This window comes from Lepidochelys olivacea (genome assembly GCF_965140295.1).
Source record: "Lepidochelys olivacea isolate rLepOli2 genome assembly, chromosome: 2".
In the NCBI taxonomy this organism is placed as follows: Eukaryota; Metazoa; Chordata; order Testudines; family Cheloniidae; genus Lepidochelys; species Lepidochelys olivacea.
Genome location: NC_140412.1, coordinates 228,852,286 through 228,871,469, shown reverse-complemented (window position 1 = coordinate 228,871,469; position 19,184 = coordinate 228,852,286). Strand labels below are relative to the sequence as shown.

At 47.3% G+C, this 19,184-nt stretch overlaps 1 long non-coding RNA gene across 1 annotated transcript; it reads left to right on the top strand.

The window, feature by feature from the left end:
• Positions 1–13,804: 13,804 nt before the first annotated feature.
• Positions 13,805–15,786, top strand: LOC311515325. Its single transcript, XR_014710105.1, has 3 exons — positions 13,805–14,230; positions 14,748–14,888; positions 15,731–15,786. It is a non-coding gene; the product is annotated as an uncharacterized lncRNA (long non-coding RNA).
• The last annotated feature ends 3,398 nt before the right edge of the window (positions 15,787–19,184 follow it).

The following is a 19,184-nucleotide window of genomic DNA, read 5'->3' as shown; positions in this document are numbered from 1 at the left end:
GTGACATCCTGACATCAGCATCCCTCTTTCCCCCAACCCTGATGCATAGCAAGCAGGAGGCTCCCGGGAGAGGGCAGAAGCAACACAGGGCAGTGGGGGAGGGACACCTGAACTGCCCAGCACTTGATAGCCTGCTGGGTGGCTGCCACACAGGGAACTTAGGGGAGCTGATAGGGAGGCTGCCAGCCCACCCTGGTTCCAAGCCCCTACCAGCTAGCTCCAATGGGCTGCTCATCCTGCAAGCAGTGGACAAAGCAGGTGGCTTCCAAACAACGTCATAAGGGAGCATTGCACATGTTCTCTAATAGATCAGCAATGAAATGACGTTAACTGAGACAACATTAAGTGAGGAGTTACTGTATCTGAAACAGAGAGAAAGAGTCTCTGAGATTTTCTGAAAGCTCTTGTTCTGTCCAAATAGAAGGCCAAGGCTCTCCTCATGTCAAGCATATGGAGGATGGTTTCCCTATTATCCTGATGAGGTTTGGGATAAAAGGTTGGAAATTGAATAAGTTGATTTATATGAAAAGCGGAAGTCACCTTAGGAGTGAATTTTGGATATGGTCTAAAAGTGACTTTGTTGGGGAAGAACACAATGAAGGGGGGACGTGCCAGCAGGGCCGCTATCTCCACCATTATCTCCGCAAGAAGGATAGGGATCAGGAACACCATCTTCACTGAAAGGTGAGTTAATGAACAAGTGGCCATGGGTTCAAATGGTGGTCTAGTCAGTCCTTTGAACACTAGGTTGAGATCCCATTGAGGAGTGGGAAGTCTGGGTTGGGGAAGGAGGATCGCTATGCCTTTCAAACTTCTCATCTGACCATGAAGAGGTAAGATTGAATATCCTTCTACTTGCTGGTGGAAGGTTGCAGTTGCTGCTAGGTGAACCTTTAGCGAGCAGATAGAGAGACCCGATTTCTTGAGAATCAATAGGTAGTCCAGGACTACTGGTAGGGTGATGCTTTTGGGCTGACACCAGATTTGAAATCTTTTCCATTTTTGTAGGTAGGTAAGACGAGTAGCTCCTTTTCTACTGTGTAATAACATCTCCTGTACTTCTTCAGAGCAAGATTTCTCTATGTGCTGGAACCACTAGGGAGCCAGGCTTTGAGTCGAGGAATCCACAGATTGGGAAGGAGTGTGTGTCTCTCGTTCTGCGATAGCAGGTATGGAGTGATCAGAAGAGTAATCGGTGGACATAGTGTCAGTTGTGACAGGTTAGGGTGCCACATCTGCCTGGGCCAGGTGGGAACAAGGTGGGATGTTTGCTTTCTCTCTTTTCACTTTCAATAGGACTTTCAGTATTAGAGGGAATAGGGGGAAAGGTGTAAAGAAGACCCTTGTCCCATGGGAAGAGGAAAGCATCCCCCATGGAGCATTGTCCAATCCCCACTCTGGAGCAGTACTGAAGACAGTTTTTGTTCTTGTGGCACTCCTTTTCTTTTTGCGAATACAGACTAACACGGCTGTTACTCTGAAACCAGTTTTTGTTCTGGTAAGTAACGATCAGGTCTACTGTCGGTGTCCCTCATTGCTGGAATATGTCGTGTAGGACATCGAATTTATTTCCCATTCGTGGTAGAGTGGGAACTTGCAGCTGAGGTTGTCCACTGTTGTGTTGTGTACACCCAGCAGGTAGGCTGCTGATATTATCACATTGTGGGAAATGTACCTGTTCTTCTTCACGTGCTTGTTCACATTGATTCCAATCAGGTGTGCACGCGCCACGTGCATGGTCATCAGAAACTTTTTCCCTTAGCAGCTCCTGTCGGGATGGCTAGGGATCCCCTGGAGTGGTGCCTTTATGGCGCTCAATATATGAACCTGCTGACTTGACCCTCCTTCAGTTCCTTCTTACCATCCATGGCAGCGTTGGAACAGTCTCTTGCTTGCTTCACAAGTGCTCCCTTAGCCTAGATACTTGTTCTTCTTGGTTTATTGTTTTGTAGTTGTAGTATTAGCGTAGTTATAGTTAGTTATTATAGAGGGTGTGAGCAGGATAGTTCCCATCTCCTCACCCCTTTCGGGGCTCTGGGGCATGCCACAAGCCCAAGGCTTTAAGCCTATGCCAAATAGTGATCCCCAACAACTTGTCTGAGGTGTCTGGGGAAAGTACATTGGTCCGAGCGCTGCAAGATCTGCAGGGCGTTTAAACCCAGGACCAACAAGGAGCGGGATTTCTGTTTGAGGCAGCTGCTCAGGGAATCCGCACTTTGCCCAGTGCCTGCGAACCACCATGGCTTGGGACTGAGCGCCTCAGTGCGGAGCACTCCACTGTCAGTTCACAATTCGGTGCTGAGGAAGGACTCTACTGCAGGAGACCCTCGGCACCAGCAATTCTCAGCACCACAACAAGGCGCAGCACCCTGGCAATGCTCCATTTCTCCAGTGCCTCACAAGTGCAAAAAGCCTGAGAGCGGATGCTCCCCTCACAGAGCTCCCAGACTGCCAGGGGACACTTCGCAGAACCCATGCAACGATCCAGCTCCAAGGCAGCAAGAGTCGGCGCTGTCGACTCCGGCACCACAGAAGGCACTGTCAAAGGCAGTGCCAGGTGGAGGTATTGGAGCCACCCTCCACCCCAGACGCTTTTGAGGCCGCAAGGGAGCTCCTAGAGATGACTGCAGCCCAGCCCCCGGTCATCAGGGACAAGTCTCCAGTTCTGGTGAGACCAGCACCATCCAGAGGCAAGCCCAGAATGATGTGGTGCTCTCAGCCGCCGGACCAGCATCGTGCCCGGCACTGCTCCCGATCGCCACCGCCACATCATTCCCCAGCATTGTGCTCAGCGGGAACATGCCTGGCACCGGCAGCGCCATGCTCCATCTCCCTGGCACTGAGCACACATCGGCACCAGAGCGCCGAAGCCTATAGCCGGCACTGGTCTCCTTCACCAAAAGGTTGGCGCCGGTCATCAGCAAGATCGTTGCGGCACCAGTCCCCTGCTGCTTCTTTGAGGCACCGATGGCCAATCCATGGCACCTTGGCACTGCCATGGTCTTCGCCCTCAGGCTCTTTAGAGTCCGATAGAGACTCCTACTATTCAAGGTGCAGTCAGCACAGGTCAAGCAGGCACCAAAGGGACGTGCATGCAGCTTGGCAGCCACAGTAGCAACCCCCTGCGCAATGGCCTTTTTGGACCCCTGGGCTTACCATTAGGCCCAGGGTACCCCTTCCAAAGGATCTAGATTGGTGACCTTGGGATGCTTTCCTTCCCAGTCACCTAAGGATAGACCTGCTCTGCAGGGAGCTGAAGCGGCCCTCTCTAGGCTGCCCCCACAGACTGAGGGGGTGGGCACGAAACCTGCCGGCACCTCACGAGACAAACTAATATTCAGGTCTCAGGGCCACATTCAGAGTGTAACCAAAAACAGAGTCCTTGTAGCACCTTAGAGACTAACAAATTTATTTGGGCATAAGCTTTTGTGGGCTAGAACCCACTTTATCGGATGCATGGAGTGAAAATACAGGAGCAGGTATAAATACATGAAAGGATGGGGGGTTGCTTTACTAAGTGTGAAGTCAGTCTAATGAGATAAATCAATTAACAGCAGGATACCAAGGGAGGAAAAATAACTTTCGAAGTGGTAAGAGAGTGGCCCATTACAGACAGTTGACAAGAAGGTGTGAGTAACAGTAGGGAGAAATTAGTATTGGGGAAATTAAGTTGAGGTTTTCTAATGACCCAACCACTCCCAGTCTCTATTCAGGCCGAATCTGATTGTATCCAGTTTGCAAATTAATTCCAGTTCTGCAGCTTCAAGTTGGAGTCTGTTTTTGAAGTTTTGTTGTTGAAGAATTGCCACTTTTAGGTCTGTTATTGAGTGACTGGAGAGATTAAAGTGTTCTTCTACTAGTTTTTGAATGTTATAATTCCTGATGTCAGCTTTGTGTGCATTTATTCTTTCACGTAGAGACTGTCCGGTTTGGCCAATGTACATGGCAAAGGGGCATTGCTGGCACAATGTGAGTTAGGAGCCTGACTGTGAGGTCCCCACCTCTCTGCGTCCCTCAGCCCATGCTGGCCATTCAGCCCCCATACATATTTCCAGAATGGCAGCTATTTCAACCAAGCCGTCAGCCTCTGTCTTTTGCTAAAGCCCTGATTATCAACTTTTTTAGACCCGTGCCACAGAGGGCACACACCCATCTAACTATTTTCCTTTCCCTTCCCCGTGTGTCTGTTGCAGGGCTGGTACACTCCGTCACCTTTTGAGGAAGGGGTGAAGGGGCATTATGGCCCCATGGCTGAGTTTGAATGACTGCCCCTAGTCTCGGGGTAGTATGGCCTAATGTTTGGGGATCCGTCAAGATAGTCCTCCTATGCCGGACTACGTGGTCTAAAGGCCAGAGTCCATATAACTATCCTTTCTACCAGGGCGGCGTGGCCTAATGGCCAGAGTCTATAGAACAGCCCTCTTGGGGAGGGGCGGAAGGGCGGCCAGCCTGGGACTCCTGGGCGGGGGAGGGGTTGCAGCTGGGCCAGGGGACCCCTGGGGCTTTGGTGTAGTGTGAGAAACTGCTATCTGTAGGAATTTGCTACCTGTAGCAGTTACTCATATGTAGAAGATTGTGAAAAACTGCTATCTGATTAAACAAATTCCTACAGATAGTTTCTCACACTACACCAACCGTGCGGGGAGGGGAGGGGTGGAGAAGAGGGGGACAAAGGGGTCTCAGGGCTCCAGCCACATGGGTGGGGGGCAAGGTGGTCCTCTGGCCACGGGAGGGTTGGGGAGGTGGTCTTGGGGCTCCGGCTGCAAGGGGCAAGTGGGTCTCAGGGCTCTGGCCGCGGGGGTTGTTGTGGCCTAATGGCCAGAGTCCATAAATCTGCCCTCTCGGTTAGGACTGCGTGGCCTACTAAACACATCAGGCTAAGCCCCAGTTCTATGACCAATTCCCCATTAAGTTCCCCTGGATTACTTCCTACTTGACTTGTGTCTCGGGGTTCCCACAGCCTCTCCTCCCTCTGCAGTGTTGGGTGCCTGGGGGTTGTAGGTAGTCATCGTCTGGCTGGTCTCCTCATCCTGAAGTGCTAGCAGTCCTTCCACAGGAACCTTGAGAACATCTCCATTCCCTTTGGCAGTTAGCCCTGAATGAGCTGAGCTGCTCCCTTTCAGATCTATGTTCCAACAGGAGCATGCCCAGCAGAACCTCCTCAGCCCACAAAGTAAGATTAATCCCTCTTGAACCACTGTCCAGCTGGTACACCCTGTCACGTGGTCTTGCCCATGAACACCCCTCCCACCACCCCCCGAAACACACACTGCTTCTCAGCTCAAAATGGTACATCTACCCCACCACCTTCATGTGGCAGATTTGAAAAATAAAACATACATTTTGTGCAAAACACAAAAGTTTATTGAGAAAATGGTTACAGGAAAAGAAGTTTAGTTAGTATTCTGTTTACATGAAGTAGACATGAAAATTGCATGGCCGGAAAGTTAGAGACTATACACTCCCCATTGCGGTAAAAGTGTCCTGTAATAATGCATTGTTACAGGAAAAGAGCTTTACTGTTGGGATTGCCAAGCTCCTAATGGCTTTTGGCAGGCTTACATAGAGAAAGACTGGGAAGAGCGAATGCTTCACAAAATCATTGCAGAACCCTATCTTTCCCCCACTACTGCTCTTTCACTATGTCTGTAGGGGAGATAAAGCAGAATCTAAAACTGAAAAATTGTTCAATTATGGTCATTCCTCCCAGTGTAGCATGCAACTCCCTTCAACTCTTGCAGCACTTCTGGGTGACCATCTTGATGAGTAACTTCATAGCATATCTCACTGGTCTGTCTTTTGCCTTTTTGAATAAGGCCATTCTCTTCCTCCTAGTTCTTTGCCTCAATGCAATATCACTGAGAGTCAGGACAGCCTAAAGGGGATGTAGAGGGAATTACTACTCAGCTCGCCCCCAGATTCCCTCTGCTAACTCTTCCAACAATATTTAAACACTTCCAAAGCAAAGCCAGACTAGGAACATAAATTCACAACTCCACCCCCAGCCTCCAAAGTACCACAGCAAAGTCAAATATTATATACTGCATAGACAAAAATCCCAGTGCATCCTTCCTCATGCACACATCACTTATCTCTGAGGTTTCTCCAAAACTGGGAAGAATCTTAGGAAGGCAAAGTCAGAAATGCTGGAATATGAACAATCACCACTTTGTAGGAATAGGGAAAAAAACCCAGCCACACCACCTGACCAGCCAGCCAGACCCTCAAGGACCAGGCCTGTTATCTATGGTTGAGCAGCTGGCTAACTTGAGGGGGAGAAGAGAGAAAATTCATGATGAAATGTTTGCGGATATCACTACAGAGTCCCCAAACCCCTCAAAAATAGTGGGCAGGGGGAGGCTGTATTAGAGGACAGAGACAGAAACAGACAGGGAGCTCTCCAGAGCAATTGTGGGATTGGCCAAGGATAGCATGGCAGTTGCCAGCAACAGCATGGCACATACTAATCTAATTTAACCCTCACATCATGTTATCTAGTAGGCATCTAATTGAGTATAGTCTGCAAATTTTGCCACTGCACTGTTTACCCCTTCTTCCAGATCATTTATGAATATGTTGAACACCACTGGTCCCAGTACAGATCCCCACTATTTACCTTTCTCCACTGTGAAAACTGACCATTTATTCCTACCCTTTGTTTCCTATCTTTTAACCAGTTACTGATCCATGTGAGGACTTTCCCTCTTATCCCATGACTGCTTATTTTGTGTGGGAGAGGCCTGGCTTGACAAAGCCCTGGCTGGGATGATGTAGTTGGGGTTGATCCTTCTTTGAACAGGGGGTTGAACTAGATGACCTCCTGAGGTCTCTTCCAAACCTAATCTTCTATGATTCTATGACCCTGTCAAGGACTTTCTGAAAGTCCAAGTACAGTATATCCACATGCTTGTTGACACCCTAAAGAATTCTAGTAGATTGGTGAGGCATGATTTCCCTTTACAAAAGTTGTGTTGACTGTTTTCCAACATATTGTGTTCATCTCTGTGTCTGTAATTCAGTTCTCTACTATAATTTCAACCAATTTGCCCGATACCAAAGTTAGGCTTGCCAGGATCAACTCTGGAGCCTGTTTTAAAAAATCTGCATTACATCAGCAATCTTCCAGTCATCTGGTATAGAGGATGATTTAAGCAATAGGTTATATACCAGTTAGTAGCAGGCCAGATTAACCTTTTGTGGGCCTGATGCCAAACATTTGTGGGCCCCCATGGAGGCAATGTAGCATGGCATGGGGAAGTCAGTCCCCAGAGCAAGGGGCCAGCCAGGGGCAATGGGGCATGGCATGGGCAGCCCCACTATGCCCAGCCCAGTACGAGGGCACTATTTACAACCCGGCAGTTGCCAGATGCACAGTGGCCCACCTGGCCCTGTGCTGCCAGCATACCCCTTCCCCTCGGGGGGGTGGGCCCATGTTGCACCACACAGACCCTAACACTCCCCCGACTCCCTATGGCCAGAGACCCCAGACCCACTATGCCCAGCACCCACCCCAGACCCCTCCACAAATGCACACACCCCACACCGTTGTCCTGCCCCACTGGCTGAGACCAGCCAGGCTTCTGCACCAGTCCCAGGTGGCTCAGCTCCGGAAAGGCCCCACAGGTGGTGGGGAGCAGAGACTGCTCGGAGCCGGAGGTGCACTGGGGTCTGTCCAGTGGGCAGAGAGAAGCAGGGGGGTGGGGATGGGGACGGAGACAGAGAGGAGCCCTCAGCCAGCCGGCGGGCAGGCTGAGAGGAGCAAGTGGTGGACAGGGGAGCCAGCAGGGTCTCGGGGTGCAGTACAAGTGGAGTAGGCTAGGCCCCCTTCTGAGCATGGGCCCGGCTCCATGGCAATACTGGCGCCATTGTAAACCCAGCACTGGTTAGTAGTTCTAAACTTTTATGTCTAAATTCCTTCAGAACACTTGGGGGATTACCACCTGGTCCTGGTGACTTAGTCTTGATAAATTTACCCATTTGCACTAACACCTCCTTTATTGACACCTCAGTCTGAGACAGTTCTTCAAATTTGTCACCTAAAAAGACTGGCTCAAGCGTGGGGACCTCCCTCACATCCTCTGGAGTGGAGATCAATGCAAAGAATTCATTTAGCTTCTTCACAATGGCATTGTCTTCCTTGAGTAGCAGCCGTGTTAGTCTGTATTCACAAAAAGAAAAGGAGTACTTGTGGCACCTTAGAGACTAACCAATTTATTTGAGCATGAGCTTTCGTGAGCTACAGCTTGCATCCGATGAAGTGAGCTGTAGCTCACGAAAGCTTATGCTCAAATAAATTGGTTAGTCTCTAAGGTGCCACAAGTCCTCCTTTTCTTCTTCCTTGAGTGTTCAGCAGCGCCACTGAGCGTTTGGCAGGCTTCCTGCTTCTGATATAGTTAAAAAATGTGCTATTTTTGTGTGTTCTGCAGTTGCTCTTCAAATTCTTTTTTTTGCCTGCTTAATTATACGTTTACACTTTACTTGCCACAGTTTATGCTCATTTCAATTTTCCTCAACAGGACTGACTTCCAATTTTGTAATGATTTGTTTTGTCTCTAATTGCCCTTTTCACTCTGTTGTTTATCCTTAGGGACATTGTTTTGGTCTTCTGTTTTTTGTTTTTAATTTGGCATATACATGGAGAAACTAAATTATATCTTAAGTTGTAAGATGCTACATGCTTGAATGAAGAAAAAAAGACTTTAATTAAACATCCTCAAGAGTTTAAAAACCATCTTGGTTCTTGCTTCAACTGTTGTGAACATACATAGAACTGACAAATATTCACATTGTACAGCAAAATCTCTAACAAGTACATTTTGCCAAAAAACAAACCTCTTGTCTCAAGCTACCAGTCTGAACTAGTCCCAATGTTTTGTTTAAATAGCGTTAACTTTATAGTCAGGTAAATACACACACCGCCTTGTCAAAGCCAAGAAGAAGAAAGCCAGCAAGCAATTTAGGCCGGGTCCTTGGGAGGCTGCTAAACAGCCATTTTTTAAAGGCGCTGAGTCAGGAGGGAGACTCCCATCCTTCGTTTTTAATCCTACTGCAGCCCCAAAGCCAGGCAACCCCCCCGGTACCGAGGGCGGGCGCGCAGCCTGCCGTGCTGCCAGGGGCCACCATGGGTCAGGCCACGCGCAGAGTCCCCCTCTCAGCCCGGCGGACACGCTGCCCAGGGCGACGGGGACCAGCCAGCTACGCGCCCAGGGGCTGGGATCAGAGGGCGGAGCAGGGGATTCACCTGCCCAAGGCGGGGCGCGGGGGTGGAAAGCGATTTCAGCCGCGCCGACGGAGGCGGGCACAGCCCGGCGCTGGGGGCAGCGAAGGAGGGGAACTCGCCTCCCCAGAGGGCGGGCACGAGACAGAGGCGGAGCGGGGAGGAGCCGCGGGGCTGGGGAGTCACCTGCAGACGGTGATCAGGTTCCTCCTCTCCACCGCCGCGTTGCGGGACTGGACGCTCTTCCTACGGGCCGAGACGTTCAGCCCCCCCAGGCTGAGGGAAGCCATCGCCGCGGGCGGCAGGTGGAGCCACAGGGGCTGGCGCGGAGCCTTTGTTCCCGGCCTCCTGCTCTCCGGGCTGCCACCGCCGCCACCCCAGGGGAGGACGAGGCCCCCGTGTCTCCCCCTCCTGGTGCCGCTGTCTGAGCGGCAGGTGCTGCTGGGCATCCGGCCGGCACAGGCAGGGAGGGAGCCGGGGTCCCCCGCCCTCGGCAGCCGGAGCAACCGCGGCGCCTTTGAGTCGCAGCTGCCAGGACCGCAGAGCACCGGCTCCGCCAGCCAATCAAAAAGCAGGAGGGGGCGGGGCCCAGGGCGGCAGATGCTTTAAAGGGGCGCGTGCCCTTAAGAGAGCCAACTGTCAAGTGCGCAAAGATGCGGCTTGGGGCGCGTGGGGAATTAGGCGAGGAGGCGGGGCCGGGACGCCGCGGGGGCGGGGCGTCGGTAGGAGGGAGGTGCGGGCTATGAGTGTCACGTGCCAGCAGAGAGTAGGGCGGAGTGCCCCTGAGGCACTCTGAGGTGGTGTGCCTAGGACGCTGGTTGGTCCTGGCGAATTACCTGCCCAGACAAAGCTTGGCGGGCCAATATCCCTTGGAGTCATTTTGAATTTTAATGCTATCCTCCAAAGCACTTGCAACCGCTCCCAGCTTGGTATCATCTGCAAACTTTATAAGTGTTCTCTCTATGCCATTATTTAAGTCACTGAAGATATTGAACAGACCCCGACTCAGAACTGATCCTTGTGGAACCCCACTTGATATGCCCTTCCTGCTTGACTGTGAATCATTGATAAGTACTCTCTGGGAATGGTTTTCCTACCAGGTATGCACCCACCTTATAGTAGCTCCATCTAGGTTGTATTTTCCTAGTTTGTTTATGAGAAGGTCATGCCTTCATGGAGTATCAAAGCCTTACGAAAGTCAAGATATACCACATCTACCAGTTCCCCGCTATTCACAAGGCTTGTTTCCCTGTCAAAGAAAGCTATTAGGTTGGTTTGACAGAATTTGTTCTTGACAAATCCATGCTGACCATTACTTATCACCTTATTATCTTCTAGGTGTTTGAAACTGATTGCTTAATTACTTGCTCCATTATCTTTCCAGGTACTGAAATTAAGCTGACTCGTCTAATTCCCCAGATTGTCCTTATTTCCTTTTTTTATATATCGGCATTATATTTGCCCTTTTACAGTCTTCAGGAATCTCTCCAGTCTTTCATTACTTTTCAAAGATGATCACTAATGGCTCAGATATTTCTTCTGTCAGTTTCTTGAGTATTCTAGGATTATTCATGGGGCGGGAGAGGGATAGCTCAGTGGTTTGAGCGTTGGCCTGCTAAACCCAGGGTTGTGAGCCCAATCCTTGAGGGGGCCATTTAGGGATCTGGGGCAAAAAAAATTGGGGATTGTGCCTGCTTTGAGCAGGGGGTTGGACTAGATGATCTCCAGAGGTCCCTTCCAACTCTGATAGTCTGAGTCCAATCAGGTGGTTGCTACTTTAGATGCAGTTGTTAGCGACCAGTCCAGACTTTATAGATGATGATTCATAGATGATGATTACTCAGAGAAAGCTATAGTCCTATGATACAAACAGGTTCACACACTCTTCTATACACCCATTACATCATATTAATCAATTCTGGTTTATTGGAAAATGTTATCCAAGTTTGTTGGGCTGCAGGTTTACTTTATCATGGAGTAGTTGAACATCATATTCCATCTCTTTAGCTGATAGTTCAATGCTCATATTTGAACTCTTTCATCTCCATCATCTTAAAACAAATCTATGTGATCTAACTAATTGAAGGAAAATCTGTGAGTTCAGTTTTTTCCATGTGGGAGTTCAACTGATCAGTACCTGGATTGTACTTCCCTGAATAGTGTTGGATCTACTGATTAATCTATCGTGTAACTGGTAACGGATGCTGAAAATTATATCAAGATTACTCTTGCAATTCTTTATCAATGAAGTTGCCCTTAGAACAGCTCTAGAATTCCATACAAAAATTAAAGGGAAAATGGAATTCCATCAGGAAATTTCTCTTCTATTATTCTCTCTTAAACTATCCTGCCCAGTAGAGTTTATTCTCCATTCTCTTCATGTCACCAAACCATCAAGATTTATTTAAATGGATGGTTTCTTTTGAAAATAGGATGCCTTTTTATTTATATATAAGATAGAATAGGTGGCAAGGGCTTTTAAAGCTAGTATTTTGTCATCCATTTAAGCAGCTTACAGGGAATCATTTCCTAATTTTAAGATTTCCTTTTCAGGTATGTGGGCAGCTAACAACTTTTATCCACAAAGAAATGAGGCTTTGCTCTCCCACTGTTACAAAGTAAATGTGGACACAATAGTCCAATGGTTGGCAGCCCAGGAACACCAGATATTCAGTATGCTGGGGTATATCAACTCTATACTGGGCCTGAAGGAGTTAATGAGGCTGATTGCATACACAGGTCCTCAAGTAGTTTGGATCCCCTTTGTTTTGAGTCCTGCAGAAAAGTCAGCTGGGGAAGAGACTGTGATAGTGGCCTAGCTGCAGGTCATGGTAGGAAGTAGCCCAGAGAACAGACCTCATCTGCTTCATGCAGGGTCCTCCGGCTTGAACCCAGAGTAAAAGCTGGGCCTGGGTTCCCCTACCAGCTCACATGGGGTAGGGGCATAAAGACCCCAGAGCCAAGGACTGATGTTGGGACAAACCTCCCGCATGATACTGCCAGACCAGTGGTGTGCTGAACTCAGGTTTCCTCAGAAGGGGCAGCATAAACGTAGATTGAGGTGAGTAATTAGACATGGGTGAGTTCTCATTTGTTGGGAGGCAGGATTAGGGAGGTAAATAGATTAGCAACTGAAAACAGAATGGCTGTGCTAAGTGAGATAGGTAAATGGGGCAGTAAACTAAGAGACACAATATCTGTACTAGCTAAGATAAGGGGCGGGAACATCCAGGGAACTATTTACAATGAACGAGATAACTATGGACCAGAGAGGTTAGGAACATAAAGATGAGGTAAAGAGTAGATCGTACATGGACAGTGCGTGGCCAGAGGATGCTGTACAAGTATTGATTCCTACAAAGTAACCAAACTACTCCAAACACATGTGATACAATATATAGTAAATTCAATGTGACATGTAAAGGTATACAAAGGAAGAAAGTTTCTGTGTAACTTTGGATCTGTGATGTACCCTGCAACCACTCCCAGCATTTGCGTCTGATCAACTCAGCGGAGCCTTGCTGCATGCCAAATAAAGATATCTGAGTGACAAAATCTGAAGTCGATCTGAATGTTTGGGAAGCGGTCTCAGAGGAAATCCCAACAGGTAGGACTAAAGATCTCCCAGACATACGGCTGAGTTACAGGACGAAGCAGACCACCACAGGGCTATTCTTGGTACTTTATTCAGGGCTACCAATTCTTGGTATTTCTCTTTGTAAATCTTGGTATTACACTTCAGAAATGCTCTCTGAAGTCAGATTTAGGCACCAACACAGAAATGTTTTTAGGTGGACTGCCTCTGAGACAGGAGTTGGTTTGATAGAGTCCTAGAATTGGCAGATGTTCACTCTCAAGAAAACCAATATACAGGTAAGGAAAAATTATCCTTTTTCCAGGTAGCTAATTAAAGCACATGCAGAAGTAATATTACAAAAGGAATAAAGGCAAGAAGAGTGCAGAATCAGGGAAGAACAGAACAGAAAATGAAATATGAAAAATGGGAAGGCAAGAGAATAAGAACGTGAAAGAGTAACAGAAAAAGAATGAGTGACTGAAAGATGATAAATTAGAGATGAAAGATAATAAATTACGGAAATATGGTAGAAGTATACTCAGTTGTGTTTTCTTTTTTAAACCAAAGAGAAGGGGGAAAGAGTTTGAACAATGCCTGTTGTCAGTTCACCTTTCATCTTTCTTTTCTTATCTCTTTCTAATGTAAACAGTGTCAGGATGAGCTCCACCCTGACATCTGGTGGTGAGGTGTGGCAAGTTGTGGAAAAGAACTTCAGGGGCCGATCTCATTTGCATAGGCACACCCACCACGCCTAGAATGAGACCATAGCTGCCCAAATGGTCACTTTGGCTGCTGTGGGATCCCCAGTGTCTCTGTTATTGGGGCAGGAAGAATAAATTGCTATTACCCTGATTATGGGAACTGTGCTTGGAACTGTACGTGGCCTTTTGTTATGATGGAGGGATTCACCATCAACTAAGTAGCACTCGCTAGGCAAGGGTCATGGGTTCCAAAACTGTGTGAATAGAGAGAGGCTGGGGACAAGTATTAATACTTGGTGGCATGGGCCCCTTGGTGAGGGCCTTACATGCTAATTACACTTCCTCCTCTCTCCACTGTGGAATGTCAGAACTAATTTTGATTTCATTTGAAGTCTAGTTATAGGCTGCTGAGCTCACTTTGGGCTGACAGTGCACCAGCACTGGGGCTCCCCTACTATAAGCTGAATTCACCTAAGAGCTGAAATCACTGAGTGTTGTGTTAAGTAGTGGGGGAGCCTGAAGATATATTGTGGAGCAGTTTGCGGGACGGCTGGTGAAGCAGTTCGACGTGGAGCAGTGTGTGGATGGCAGGAGCTGCTTGTGGGCCGTGGAGCTGAGTGAAGGAGTTCGTGGGGCGGCTGGCGGAGCGGAGCGCAGCTGAGTGAAGGAGTTCGTGGGGCGGCTGGCGGAGCGGAGCGCTGCTATGGAGCTATGGGGCGGTCAGCTTCAGATCACGTAAGGTGCCTCTTACCCCCGTCCCATTTCCACCCAGATTGGGAGGTAAAGCTCCGCCGATAAACTTTCGAACTCTGGGGCTGCCCTGACCAGGGACAGAGACTTTTGGGGCATTGGACTTTTGGGACTTTGGGTGATTTGGGGTTGCTGGACTCAAGAACCAAAGGGAAAAGGGCATGCCCCAATTTGCCTGGGGTGGGGTTGTTTTTGCTCATGGGTTGTGTTATGAATCCTGTTGGTGGTGTTTCCCCAACATAATGCCACATTGTTTCTCTCTGTTATTAAAAGACTTTTGCTACACTCAGACTATGTGCTTGCGAGAGGGGAAGTATTGCCTCTTGGAGGCACCCAGCGGGGGTGGTATATATTTGTCCCAGGTCACTGGGTGGGGGCTCGAGCCGGTTTGCATTGTGTTATTGGAATGGAACCCCTAGATATTGAACCCGGCCCTTGTTGCTGCCAACTCTGACGGGCAGAAGGGTTACACTAACTTCTCTTTTCCTGTGGTTTTTTTCAGCATCCCCTTTTTCTCTGGAAGTGAATAGGATGTGGCCGCTCTGTGCCTAGCGTGTAAGACATCTGGACTTTGTATCAATGACTTTAGATCATCTTATCATATATTAGAGTTTCTTAAGCCTTTCCTCTTCTCCTGCTCTTGGTAAGTCTGTCTTGTTGTACATATTTGACTACAGCACTCAATCTTAGCCTAGACATCTCCAGATCAAATGACAGAAAATACATAACCTGAATTTTGAGAATCAGGCGATTTTGAAGTTGAAACTAGCTGTTATATATGAACCATATAAAACCAGTCAATTGAAGTGGGGGATAAAAAAGTTCAATCTAAGAGTTCTAAAAGTTTACAATTTCAAATTGCAGTTTGAAGTTGTTTGTTTAAAAGGAATGGAGAAGGAATATTTACACATTTTCATGTACCATGACAAACTGGCTGAAGTATTTTCTTGCAGACAGCTCTTGAATGCCATGCTTACATACCACTCAAATCCACACAGTAATGGAAAAGTAAAAATATGTTAGTTTTACTGAGTTGTCTGTGCTGCTGCAGTAAATATTTTTCTGTGAATTTCTAGTTAGTTTCGTGGTTAGTTACCACGAGAATCTACATGCAGGACCCCAATTTTGTGTTATGTTCCTATTCTGTTTTCCTTTAAAATGTTGTATCTTTCTAAAAGCTATTTTAGTAGTTCATCTTCAGTCATTGTTCCTTAACTTGATTAAAATCACACTAATAGAAAGTGTAAACTTAATATTTTTTTAGTGCAAAACCATGGTTTTGATTTTCTTAGTTGAATAAATTAACTTAAACTATTGAGCATATTCTGTTGTAATTAGTTAGATTATGAAAAGCCACCCGTACATTTTCCCTTTGTGGCATATGTCTTTAAATTGCCACATGGTGGCCCCATTTGACAGGCAATGTCTGAGCTAATCTCTACTTTTTTTAGTAACCTCTTTTTTTTTTTTTCCTTTTCTTAACAGATGTTCGAGTTTAAATCTTAAAAATACACAGTTCTCGAGTATCAACCAGGAACAGCATATCCATATAACCTTTCAGTTATTTACTCAGATCATCTCTTTTTTCTGCCAAACAATTTGTAGTCCTAATGGGCAGAGGTGCCATGCACATTAAAGGCAATACTCACTATCACTAACTGCTCTCATAAATTTAGTACTATGTTAAGCAAACCTATTTTAAAATGTCCTGTAACTAATGTTTATGATAGAAATTAGGTTAAAGGCAGAGGTGAAAGTAAGCTGGTACAGTCCGGTACAGCATACTGGCAAGAGCCAGTACGCAGCCGACCGTACCAGCAGGGCTGCTGAGGGGGGCCAAAAGGAGCAGCTTCCCCATGGCCCAGCAATTTAAAATGTCCTGAGGCTCCCAGCAGCGGCCAGAGCCCTGGGGATCCCAGCCACCGCTACCCTTACCATGGGGCTCTGGCAGTGATTTAAAGGGCCTGGAGCACCCACCTGCCGCTACCGCAGCCAGAGCCCCGGGCCCTTTAAATCACCGCTGGAGCCCTGGGGTAGCACTAGCGGCGGCCAGGAGCCCCGGGCCCTTTAAATCGCTGCCGGCCCACTGCCGGGCTGTGCTGAAGGGCTGAGTGGGGGAATCAGCCCCCTGCCCCGCCCCTTCCACCCAAGGCCCCGCCTCTTCCGGTTGAGCCCTCCGCCCCCCACGCAGGACCTTGGCCACCCTGCACACCAAGAACTCCCTTAAGTTGCTTTCATCCCTAGTTAAAGGCCATTAGTCTTATAATTTCTCTACCTAACTTATCATAAGCAAGTAAAAAGTTAAAGAAGTAAAAAAATTGTAGCTGCAGCCAAGACTAAAAAATTATTATTGCTTGTACACATTATTTACTGTAGACAAGATTTTTGGCAGGATGGTCAGGTTTAGGATGCTAACCTGGGACTTGAATGACTCCGGTTCAATTCCCTCGTTCCACCACGGACTTTCTATGTGACACTGAGCAGGTCATATGGGCCCATATCCCCAAAAGTTTTTAAGTATCTAATTGCCATTGTAATCAGTGGGAGCTAGGTGCCTAAATACCTTTAAGGATCTGGGCCTTAGGGCTTGTCTTCACTACGGGGGTAAATCGACCTAAGTTACACTACTCCAGCTACTTGAACAACATAGCTGGAGTCAACGTAGCTTAGGTCGACTTCCCTGGTGTCTTCACTGTTCTGTGTCAACGGGAGACGCTCTCTGGTTGACTTCCCTTACTCTTCTTGAAGAGCTGGAGTACCGAGATCGACTGGAGAGTGCTCTGCCATCAATTTAGCGGGTCTTCACTAGACTTGCTAACCTGATTCTTGCTGCATTGATTACAGCAGAGTCAATCACCCCATAGTGAAGACCAGCCCTCAGTCTCTTCATGCCTCAGTTCTGCATCTGTAAAATGGAGATAATAGCACTCCCCTACTTCACAGGGGAGTTATGAGGATATATATATTAAAGAATGTGAGGTGCTAAGATACTGCCATAATGGAGGCCATAAAAGTATCCAAGATTGATTTTTAAAAATGGGTGCCTAAAGTTAGACTCCTAAATCCATATTTGGGCACCCAAATTAAAAAAAAATAGCTTCAAGGGAAGTTGTTGGACACTCAGTACATTTGTGGGGGGAAAAAGGCCACTTATTTTGGTACCTAAATAATATAGATTTAAGAGCCTAATGTTAATCACTAGAAAAAAAACGAGGAGTACTTGTGGCACCTTAGAGACTAACAAATTTATCTGGGCATAAGCTAAAACCCACTTCATCAAATGCATGCAGTGGAAAATACAGAAGGAAGATATATTACACACACAGAAAACATGAAAAAATGGGTGTTGCCATAACAACTGTAATGAGACTAATCAATTAAGGTAGGCTATTATCAGCAGGAGAAAAAAAACTTTTGTAGTGATAATCAGGGTGGCCCATTTCAAACAATTGACAAGAAGGTATGAGTAATGGTAGGGGAAAAATTAATATGGGGAAATAGCTTTTACTTTGTGTAATGACCCATCCACCTCCAATCTTTATTCAAGCCTAATTTAATGGTGTCCAGTTCGCAAATTAATTCCAATTCTGCAGACGTCAAGAATTATAACATTCAAAAACCAGTTGGAGACCACTTCAACCTCCCTGGTCACTCCATTTCAGACAGAAAAGTCGCAATTCTCCAACAAAAAATATTCCAACGAGAAACTGCAGAATTGGTGCTCCAGGCAGTGCGGTAAGGGGGTACGGAGCATGGGGGGTCAGATAGAAGACAGGGGAGTTCGGGGTGGTGGTCAGAGGGCAGGGGTGTGGATAGGGGTAGGGGTGGGAACAGGGGGTTGAATGGGGGCGGGGTTCCCTGGGAAAGAAGTTCAGATAACAATTTTACAGTTTACTTCTGAGTGATGCCAGGCCCAAGAAAATGAAAATATATCCATATCTGTCATCTCTGATTATATAGAAAAAACCCCTAGCCTAGACTAGTAGTTACCCTCTAGTGAGTGCATGATCTATGAAGAGTTCGGGCACAGAAATTCCTTGCTCTTTTGCTAGGAGTAGGAAAAGATGATGAAACCAAAGAAACAAAAAACCTCCTCAAGAGAAATTTCGAGCTCTTCCTAGTCTGGACAGTGGGAATTTCAAATGCTGGCTCCAGAACAGATATATGGGTGAGCACTAAAAAGAAAGAGAGGTATCCAGACTGCAGTACATGGAACCCATCATCTAAACGTGGTGTCCAAAGAGGCCGTGCATTCAGCCTACAATGGAGATAAAATAAAGCACTGCTGTGTCCTTGATTATTTGAGTCCATTCTAGTAAGGTGCTGGTTACCTTTTGGCCTGAAGGGGGAGATGTTTCTCACTGAAGCCGCAAAGAGTTACCTTCAGTGAGAAACATCTGCTTCAGGCCAGAAGGTAACCTGCACCCTGTGCACAAAAGCCAGCGAACTGAGTGGGGAGCTGCCCAAACTAGCCAATAGGAAACAACAAGGACAGTGTGGCTTTAGCCACACCCCTCAAAGGGACTTTAGGTACATAAATCTGAGTTAGAGGGAGGTGCCTCATCTCTATTTGGGACTTACAGCTGTGAATCCTCTCCTGGAGTTTGGCACTTAATCCGTTCTTCACACACACACCCCCAAAACAAAACACACACAAGTAGTAGTGGTGGTGGTGCCCCTGGTCCCCTTATAAACTTTAGCCCACTGGTTAGAGCCCTAACCCAGGATGTGGGAGACCCAGCTTCAAATCCCCCATCTGCCTGATTTAGAGCAGTGATTTGAGACTTTTCTGAAATTGCATTAGATTGTTGGCTCAAATTCAATTTGTGATCAACTATAACCCACAGATCCTTTTCAGCAATACTATTGCCTCGCCATTTATTCCCCGTTGTGCATATTTTTCCTTCCTAAGTGTAGTTTTTTGCATTCATCTTTATTG